Below are 10,568 nucleotides of genomic sequence, written 5' to 3'. Positions count from 1 at the left end.
TTTCAGTGCTCAAACTCCCCTCTCTCCCTACTATTTAGATTTTTGCTTGTGGTGATAGGTAAAACAGGCGGTTTCATGTGTATTCCTCATAAAATAAGCAGTAAATACACACTAAAACACATAAAGGGGGATAAACTGAGGCAAACCCTCATGCTTTATCCTCGTTATACACTCACACACACATCCTTAATTTTCCATGAATTTATTTCATCATTCTCTAATTTCTCCCCTTTTAAAATGTATTTTTTTCCATTTTCTACCATTTTTTATTATTTATTATTAATAAAAATGGAAGAAAATTAGCATTATTTTAGAGTTGTGGCTCTTGATTCTTAGAATAGCAAAAATCTAGATTTTTTAAGTGTTTTGTTTCATATTTATCCGATCTGAAGCCTAGAATCCCCATTTTCCCTCTAAAAACCATACTTTTTGTGTTTTGGCCAATTAATTTCCACGGTTTGGGTGTATATTTACTGATTTTTTTATTATACAAATAGGAAATCAGCAGCGAACAACATGTCCATCAATTTTCAACCCATAAGAACATTGTTAACCCCATCAAATGTGGAAAAAGAGCCATTTTCTTTTTATAAATGCCATTATCGTGTTTTTTTATTATTATTTCGGGTTTGGAAACTTGTTGCGGGTCTGCAAACCAGGCCCCGTTGATGCTCAACCCACCTCCACATTGCCATATTTAGCCTCAAGTCGATCTTGGAGCAACCCAGTACCACACTGAGCAAGCAATCCTCAACCGAGCTTTGTTCTTATTCATCCACATGAACAGCCTCCTTACAGGAGAGAGAAAGACTAGATTTGTATCTCTCCATCCGGGCAGCCATAGATCGCATGAGGGTAGGTGATAGAATTAGTAAAAATATGCAAGATCATGTCTGCTCTCTGTTGTATGGCTTCTTTGCAGCCATAGATTTCACCATGGAGGGGGGGTGTCAAGATTGTGGGAGAGAAGGAAGGAGTCTTAATTGTAGCTTTCTCACTTACACAATGGGGGAATACACACAAAGGGTGGAGGCTGAAAACAGTTTTCCTCTTCTTAGTTGTGTAAGCTAAAAGAACTCAAGTACAAAGAAATAGAAGAATCCTATATATGGGTCTCAAACCAAACTCAACTAACTAAGGTGGCATACTAACTGAGCAACGAACTAGAGTAGATAAGGATGTCTGTCATCTAGCTATTATTCATGGGCCATGTACCAACCACATCTGCAGCTAACAAGTCGATGACATAAATGCACAACGGTCACCCTGGCATATCATGAGTGGAGCTCGATATCTCAACACTCCCCCTCGAGCTCAATCCCAATTTCTGCACATCGAGCAGGTCTCTGAACTTGCGCAGCTTCTCTGCGCCCAATGCCTTCGTGAATATGTCAGCTACCTGATCCTCTGTGCTGACATAAACTAGATCAATAAGACCTAGTAAAACCCTCTCCTGCACATAGTGATAATGCACGTCAATGTGCTTTGTTCTAGCATGATAGACTGGGTTATTTGCCAAGTGTATACTACTCATGCTGTCACAATAAATGACAATTGGCCCATCTGTAGGCTGATGCATATCATAAAGTAGCTTATGCAACCAAGCTACCTCACATGCAGCCATTGTTGCACCCCTGTACTCAGCCTCTGTGCTGCTCGACAAGGAAACTGTAGGCTGTTTCTTGCTGCTCCAAGTGACTGCAGCACTCCCAAAAGAGAATACATATCCATAGGTAGATCGTCTATCAGAAATACTACCAGCCCAATCAGCATCAGTGTATCCATACAAGTGTATCTGAACCCCAGTCTCATAAAATAGTCCATACTGCAATGTGGACTTCACATACCTGAGTATGCGTCTAGCCGCATCCAAATGTGGTTTCCTTGGAGCCTGCATAAACTGACTTACCAATCCAACATCATAGCTCAAATCTGGCCTGGTAATAGTCATATAAATCAAACTTTCTACTATGCGTCTGTACATAGTAGGGTCTCCTAGAAGCTCACCTGCATCTGTGCTCAGCTTCACATTCTGCTCCAAAGGAACTGAAATAGGCTTACAACCTGTCATCCCATATTTGGACAGCATGTCCAATCCATACTGCCTCTGCAAGAGTCGTATCCCACTTGGTGATCTAATCACCTCAATGCCCAAGAAATAATGCAGCTCTCTCAAATCCTTCATCTCAAACTTCTGCTTCAATAGCATTTTCACATGAAGGATATCTTCATTACTATCACCTATCAATAATCAAATCATCAAAATAAATGACAAGCAGCATAATATCTTTCTCTGTTTTTCTCACATAAAGTGAGAAATCTGCCTTGGAAATCTAAAAGCCAATAGTGACAAGATACTGTCCTATCTTGTCAGACCATGCTCTAGGTGCTTGCTTCAAGCCATACAAGGCTTTCTTCAATCTGCAAACAAACTCAGGATGAATAGCATGCACATGACCTGGTGGCTGCTCCATATAGACCTCTTCTTGCAAATCACCATGCAAGAAAGCATTCTTTACATCCACCAGATGTAAAGACCATCCCTTTGATGCAGCCATAGCAATGACTGCTCTTACGGTTGCCATCCTTGCAACCAGACTAAATGTTTCTTCATAATCAATGCCATATGTTTGCGCATACCCCTTGACTACTAATCTTTCCTTGTATCTATTCACAGAACCATCTGCATTGTGTTTCACCTTATAAACCCACTTACAACCAATTGCATTCTTATCTTTAGACAAAGGTACCAATTCCCATGTAGCATTTGCTTCCAAGGCATCCAATTCTTCATCCATGGCTTTCTCCCATTTTTCTTTTCCCATGGCTTGCTCAAAAGAAGTGGGTTCTGGTTCCTGTATCACTTTGACCATATAGGCATAGTGAATGGCTGTAAATCCATCATATTTCAGCCTATCCATAGGATACCTAGCTCTGATAGACCTGCGCAAAGTAGGTTCACTCCCAGGTGCTCTCAAAACATCCCTGGTCTTCCTTACTCTAGGTGTAACAATAGAAGGAATACCCAACTCATCATCAATGCTCTGTTCTGAGCCACTAGATTCACCATCCACATAAGAGTGACCTGCATTCACATCAAACATGGGCTGACCTCCCTCCCCTTTTTCTTTTCGTGAAACCTGCATACCACTATCTGCATTGTTTTGAGGAGATTCTCCTGATCTCAATCTGCATGTCCATGGCAAAGAATGTGAACCACTGCTAGAGGACACTCTAGGTCCACTAATATTTTGTGACTGCTGCTGTGAATTCTGTGCATCATTACCATTTTGTGCATCTACATCATCAATCACATTTACTAGTTTATACCAGCTACTCATCTCATCAAAAACAACATCTCTGCTCACTGTAAACTTACGAGTAGAATGGTTATAGCATCTATACCCTTTCTGCTGCTACAGAGAATAACCAATAAAGATGCACTTCTCAGCTTTTGGATCCAGCTTGGGTCTCAACTCATCTGGCACATGAACATAGGCAATGCAACCAAAAATCTTCAAATGAGAAATATCTGGTTTCGTACCAGTATACCTCTCCTCTGGAGTCATCCCATGTATTGCTGCAGTGGGAGTCCTGTTCCTTATGTAGACTGCTGTAGCAACTGCTTCAGCCCAGTAAAAATCTGGCAAGTCTTTTTCGTTGAGCATGGCACGAGATACCTCTCCAATATGCCTATTTTTCCTTTATGCAATTTCATTTTGTTGTGGAATATGACTGCATGAATATTGCTGCTTTATGCCATGCTCCTGCAGGAACCTTGCAAACTCATTTGAGAGGTACTCTCCCCTTCCATCTGACCTTAGGCATTTTATTTGCAGGCATGTTTCTTTTTCAACCATAGCTTTAAGAGTTTTGAAATGCCCAAACACTTCACTTTTCTTTTTCATAAAATACATCCAAACTTTTAAGCTATAGTCATCAATAAAAGTGATAAAATAATGACAGCCTCCAATAGATGCAGCTTTAGTAGTCCACACATCAGAGTGGATTAATTCCAATGGCTTCTTACTCTCTTGAACATGTCTAGGAAATGGTTTCCTTGCCTATTTTTCAAATTGACAGGCTTCACATACCTTATGCATTTCTGTAACCTTGAATTTAGGTAGTCCTGCAACAATATTTTGGGCTTGCATTGATTTAAGTCGTTATACATTAACATGACCAATGTGTTTATGCCAGATATCAATATCTGCAACTACACCGGTCCCATGTGCAAACATTGCTGCACTCAATTTAGGCATGTCTGCATCCAACGTAAACATTCTGCCCTTCTTCTTTCCTTTTGCTATCAAGCGACCTTTATTCTTCATATCCTCAACAAAGTATCCATGAGAATTAAATCTGACCTGCAAACCCTGCTCAACCATTTGACCAATAGAAACCAGGTTCTTGGTGATATTCGGGACATGAAATACATCGGACAGGTATTTCTTTTTTCCATCCTGCATAGACAAAGGAATTTTTTCAATCTGCACAATAGGATGTGCAGTATCATCACCAGTCTCCACAAATCCTGGTTTTTCCATTTTCCTTGTATCCTCCATCCATTCTGCATGACCTGTCATGTGGTTTGATGCACCTGAGTCAACATACCATACATCATTGCTTTCTTCTGCACTTGTCACAGAATTGTTCATGTGCTGCACCATAAACAAATGCTCATTTCTGTCATCACCCTGTCTACTAGAAGATGCATAATTCTCTTGTTGCAGTTTTCCATTCATAATGTCATTCTGCTTTTTATACCAGTCTTTAGCCATATGACCCATTTTACCACAGTAGTAGCATTCAACATTACTGTTTGCATTTTGGCCTCTTTGCCATCTACCATGGCCTCTTTGGCTCCCCCTGCCTCTAGAGTTACCACGTCCTCCTCCATAGGACTGGTTTTCTTGAGTTTGCTGCATATTCTGATTTCTACCACGGCCTCCATATCGGCCTCCTCTACCTCTGCCTCTACCTCTTCCAGCATTTGAGTAGAAGACAGCTTCTTTTGAAGTTCCTCCTGAAGAAGATGCACCACAATTTCTCTGCTCCTCAGAAATTAGAAGAGCAATCAACTCCTCAAAATCAGGAAATCTTTCACGGACGGAAATGGATGTTCGGAACTGTGCATAATCCTTTCCTAGACCATTCAAGGTCACTGAGACTAAATCATCATCTTCCACTGGCGACCCAATGGAAGCAAGTGCATCTGCAATCTTCTTCACCTTCATGTGGTAGTCATTGATGCTCATACTTTCTCTTTGCACATTGTGCAACTCTTGCTTGATCTGCATTTTCCTGGCTTGCGTATTTATGCTATACATTTTTCACAAAGTATCCTATGCCTCTTTTGGCATACTTGCATCCTGAATATGCACAATCATAGAGTCTGAAATACTGATAGACAGCCAGTACATAACTTTTCTGACTCTCTCATGCCATCCTTTAAATGCCAGCATTTGTTGTTGATTGGGAACATCAGGAAGAACTGGTTCTTCTTCATTTCTTGCAACGAATTCCCAATATCCTTTTTCCATAAGGAAATTCCTCATTCTAAACTTCCATGCTTGGAAATTGTTCATGTCAAGCTTTTCAGTGACAATCTGTGAAAGAGAATCAGACGCCATTACAGAACACTACAAAAAATTCTGTCACTGCAAAAGATACAGCTTCAACCTCACAAGGGCAAATCTGCAAAACTGACGAAAGTGGTATTTGACCACACAGCCACTTCGTAGTGATGATTTTGCATCAACAGGCAACAAGGATGATTCTGTAACTCCCAATGTCTCTACACACAGGCATACGATGCAAGCAACACTGGTCCTCTTACCAGAACGCCGCAAACTTGGTTTGCTTTCTTGAGCTCCTTACCACAAACCAGGCTCTGATACCATGTCAAGATTATGGGAGAAAAGGAAGGAGTCTCACTTGTAGCTTTCTCACACAATGGGGGAATACACACAAAGGGTAGAGGCTGAAAACCGTTTTCCTCTTCTTAGTTGTGTAAGCCAAAAGAACTCAAGTACAAAGAAATAGATATATGGGTCTCAAACCAAACTCAACTAACTAAGGTGGCATACTAACTGAGCCACGAACTAGAGTAGATAAGGATAGCTTTCATCTAGCTATTATTCATGGGTGGTGTACCAACCGCATCTGCAGCAGCTAACAAGTCGGTGACATAAATGCACAACGGTCACCCTGGCATATCACGAGTGGAGCTCGATATCTCAACGGGGGGGGGGGGGGGGGGGGGGGTTTGTCACGTAGCTCCCTGCAGCGCATGCCAAAGCATGAAGAGGAAGATGGGGAGGGGTGCCCTCTTGAAAAGGCACCCCCTTTCATCTCTCACTTGAGCACCTTTCCAATTTTGGGCCAATTTTTTGCTATCTTCCCCATCCGGCCTCTGATTCAGGCTCTGTAAAATTCTGTGCATCCGCATCGATTTTCCGCACTGCCCAGAAGCTCCCAGCATCCTGTTTGGCAACCAAAAAGTTATGAAAATTTCGCAATCATTGCTTGGGCGGCCTTCAAGGTGCTTTTGGAAACCGTATTTTGCTTGTTGCTTAAAATCGTCCTAGCTGCGGCGGCTGCCGCCTTCGACAAAGCATATTTTTTCCCTAAATTCGAGATTTTTTGGCAAATTTTAGGCACATTTCCTGCCTTAAATCCAGCTCTCATTGGCGACCACAAGATAGGGTGACTCAGCTCGTTGAATCCCACACATTGACTTGCACAAAAGACAACCACAGAAAGCATCAAGGTGATACAAGAAAAATTACACTTCAAAGCACAACACAACTCTCACTCTACTCCTTGACAAAACCAAGGCATAAAATACATGAGGAGTAGGTCTAGCATAATCTGTCAGAAAGCCCAAGCTAGTCTCTAACCGATTACTCCAGCACGGCCAGGCTGAAAAACCTATCAAGGAGGTTGCCCTTAATGGTGGTCTGAACAAAGGAAAACTGAACTAGGAGCCCCTCCTGGGCAAAGACTCCTATAGCCTGGTCAAGAATATTTTCTTTTAGCACACAATTTTTTCCCCCGTTAGGATATTATTCTACCATACGCGGGCGTGTAAAAAGGAGGGAGCTAAGTATAATGACCCAAGGAGAATAGGGCGTCGGCCTCAGGTCTAGTCTCAGTACCCAAGAACCTACAAAGCAATCGCAAGGCGACACTATTCATTATTCTTTTGTATCTTCTGCTCACTTTTATTTTCACTCCAACCTTCTTATTCAATTTCTTATTTTCCAGCTAGAAGCCATCCCTAGGAAGACAAGGCATCGGTCATGGGTCATACTTGTCCCCAGGAACCTACCAGGCCTTCGCAAGGCGATGATCCACAGCTCATAGAATTTTACTTTTCTTTTATTTTCTTCTTTGAGGGATTAGAACCCCTTTTTGCACACCTCTCTATATTGATATACTATATCTGTTAGATATTCAGAGTTTCTTTTCTTTTATCATTTTTAACAGGCTTCTCTAACAGCCTCACTACTAACACAAACTCCTAGAACGGTCGCCTATCAGGTCAGCAGAATAGGGTCACTAGAACTTCCTACCATAATAGGTTTTTAATGCCAGACAATGCCTTGATAGAAGGCAAAAACTACCTAGACCCCCTCAAACATACCTATCCTACTACCTAGGACTTCATGCCTTGATTTTTCAGTCCCCAAATAAAAGAAGAAATCCCTTACAAGAACATAGACACATATAACAAAAACGATGAAGTACTCACAAAAGAAAAGATAGCACCTGGATCGGTCACGAGAAGCTCCAATGCTACAAAGGCTCCCCCAAGTTGTCAAGAATCGTGTGATGGGGGGATTTGCTTGAGTTACTGTGTCAAACACACAGTGTATACACAAGAGGAAGCTCACTCAAGAACATAAGAAGAGAGATGGAGGCCAAAACATTTTCTTGCTGATTTTTCTTCTTCTTCCACACATTATACAATATACACAAAGTATAGATAAGATACAACATAAAGGAAAGTGGCCTTCTAAGCAAAACAATGCATAACCGACTACACTAATCAACTGGCATTATATCTTTGCCAGCTGTAGGTAGGTGTAACAAAATAAAGATAATAAATAAGTGATAAGTCAGTGGCCATGTGAGTATCATAATGACAACCAATATGCTATGTGTAGACGTGTGGACTCATCTAGCTAGGCGGTCCATATCAATGTCCGCACGTGTTGAGCTTGCCATCTCAACACAAGTCACATAAGATTTGTCAAGCATAAGACTAAAAACAAACAACCATTAAATGCACCCACACGAAATAGAGGAATGGCCCTCTTAGCCTAATGAAATAACACAATTCACTACAAATTAACTGGCCCTCTTGGCCTAAAGAAATCAGACCTTAAAACCTAATCGAATTGGCCCTCTTGGCCTAAAGGAATAAAGAATGATAGTGCATCTATAGATCTCCTTGGAAAACAATCCTGATAGACACTCAAGCGCATACCATTCAAAGAAAACCACCAGGGCGCATAGCCCTAAACCAAGTGCATTAAGTTGTGACCCATATCTCCTGCATAGACAGCAAGAGGGGTACGCATAGTATGTCAGAAAATCAACCTATGGGTCCAAGATAATAACAACAAATGGGTTTTGATGATCTCTTGCATCATCCATACTAACCATCGCCTACCGTATAAAGCATGTTCTAATAAAAATCCCCACAGTCGACCAAGTCTTGTCTCATCGTTGATACACATATCCGCACTAGGACCACAATTGAAAAAGAGGTCTTTCTCATAAGCAAAATTAGCCAGGGAATCCGCAAACTGATTCCAATAATGTGGAATCAACTGAAAAGACACTCTCTCAAACTCATCAAGTAGGGCTAAGGCAGCACAATAATACATACGAAGGATGAGATTTCGCACAGTGACGTCCCATTAAGCTGGTTTAAAACCAACTAGGAATCCCCCTTTATCAACAACCAACGGAATCCCCCTTTACCAACAACCAACGGATACCCCCTTTACCAACAACCAACAGATACCACTCTTCTTGGCAATATTCAGGCCCATAATCAAAGCTTTATACTCCGCCATGTTATTGGTAAAATTAACCTTGAGATAGACCGCTACCTTCATGACAACTTGATGCCAGGGATCTCGAATGACTACACCTATGCTCCCTTTCTTGGTAGGGCCCCTGGACACTCCAGCAAAGTACAATATGTATGTCCATAATGGGTTAATATAGCCTGCCATCCTCTACTCTACTCGTAATTACGACAATCAAAGTTCAACATATTGAGAGGATACATTGACGGCTCCATCCCCCCATCATCATTAAAGGCTACAGGGATGCTCGTCAAAATTTGCAGACAGTGATGGCAGAAGACTTTAATCTCCCAATTAATGTCCCATCTTCTTGCTCGATCACTTTATAACCTTTACTCCAACAGATAAGCTTTCCCTGATGGTATCTCTGCTCTAAATATGGATGCTCCAGGTAAGGGATCAACACAACCCATCAACCGCAATTGTTATTCCTTGCAGATATAAGATCAAACATTCGTGGGCCTGCAAGGTAGTCGTAGAATTAGTTCAATAAGAAATAATAAGATTTAATCTTATTCAGATTAACCTTATTCTTAAATTCCACACCCTTGAGATCTACTAATAATACTATGGATTTATTATTTCTTACCTTGACAATCCTATATGGACCGTCCCACTTGGGCTCCAACTTGCCTGGGAATAATTCTCTATGCGCATCATAGTATAATACCAGCTGTCCTTTCTTGAAAGTGCATTTCTTGGCTTTAAGATCATGTAACTGCTTCATTCGCCGCTTGGCGACTTCCTGGTGTAATAATCTCTGTAGCTTAAACTTGTCTAAATGTGCTAACATCGTAAAGCGCTCAAATATGCTAACGTCGTAAAGCGCTCAAGAAGTGCATCCTCATCCCCCTAAAGAATGATTAATCGCAAATCTTATCATTGGCAACTCGATCTCTAGAGGCAAGACGTACTCCTCTCCATATACCAACTTGAATGGGGTATGTCCAGTGGCATGTTTAAACGTTGTATTGTATGCCCAGACTGCCACGTACAACTTCTTATCCCAGTCCTATTTCTTTTTCGAAATGACCTTGGACAGGATACCCACGAGTTGTTTATTGGTGCTTTCAACCTGCCCATTCGCTTGTGGGTTATAAGGGGTTTTTTATTGTGCTTGGTCTATTAGGTCTGAGTCAGGCTTTTTATCACATTGTTTAAGAAATGTGTCCCCTAGTCCGATACTATTTCTTTTGGCGGATCGAATCAGCATATGATTTGTTCTAACAAGAAATTGGCAGTCTCGTTAGCATCGTCCTTCTGTGTTGCGTGTGCTTTCGACCACTTGGTACAGTAATCAATCACTATGATAATATATCTTTTCTGTGTAGTGGACGACGGAGTAATAGGACCCATGAAATCAATACCCCATTTCTCGAATGGAGGGATCGCCATGATAGGAGTGAGTGGTCGCTTCCTATTCTCGCAGCTATCATGCCGTTGGCAGATATCGCATCTTTTTAC

This window comes from Lygodium microphyllum, chromosome 22 (assembly GCF_053477565.2).
Source record: "Lygodium microphyllum isolate KBCC chromosome 22, Lygodium_microphyllum_v1.1.10, whole genome shotgun sequence".
In the NCBI taxonomy this organism is placed as follows: Eukaryota; Viridiplantae; Streptophyta; class Polypodiopsida; order Schizaeales; family Lygodiaceae; genus Lygodium; species Lygodium microphyllum.
The sequence above is the reverse complement of the archived record's forward strand: the minus strand, read 5'-3'. Positions refer to the sequence as shown.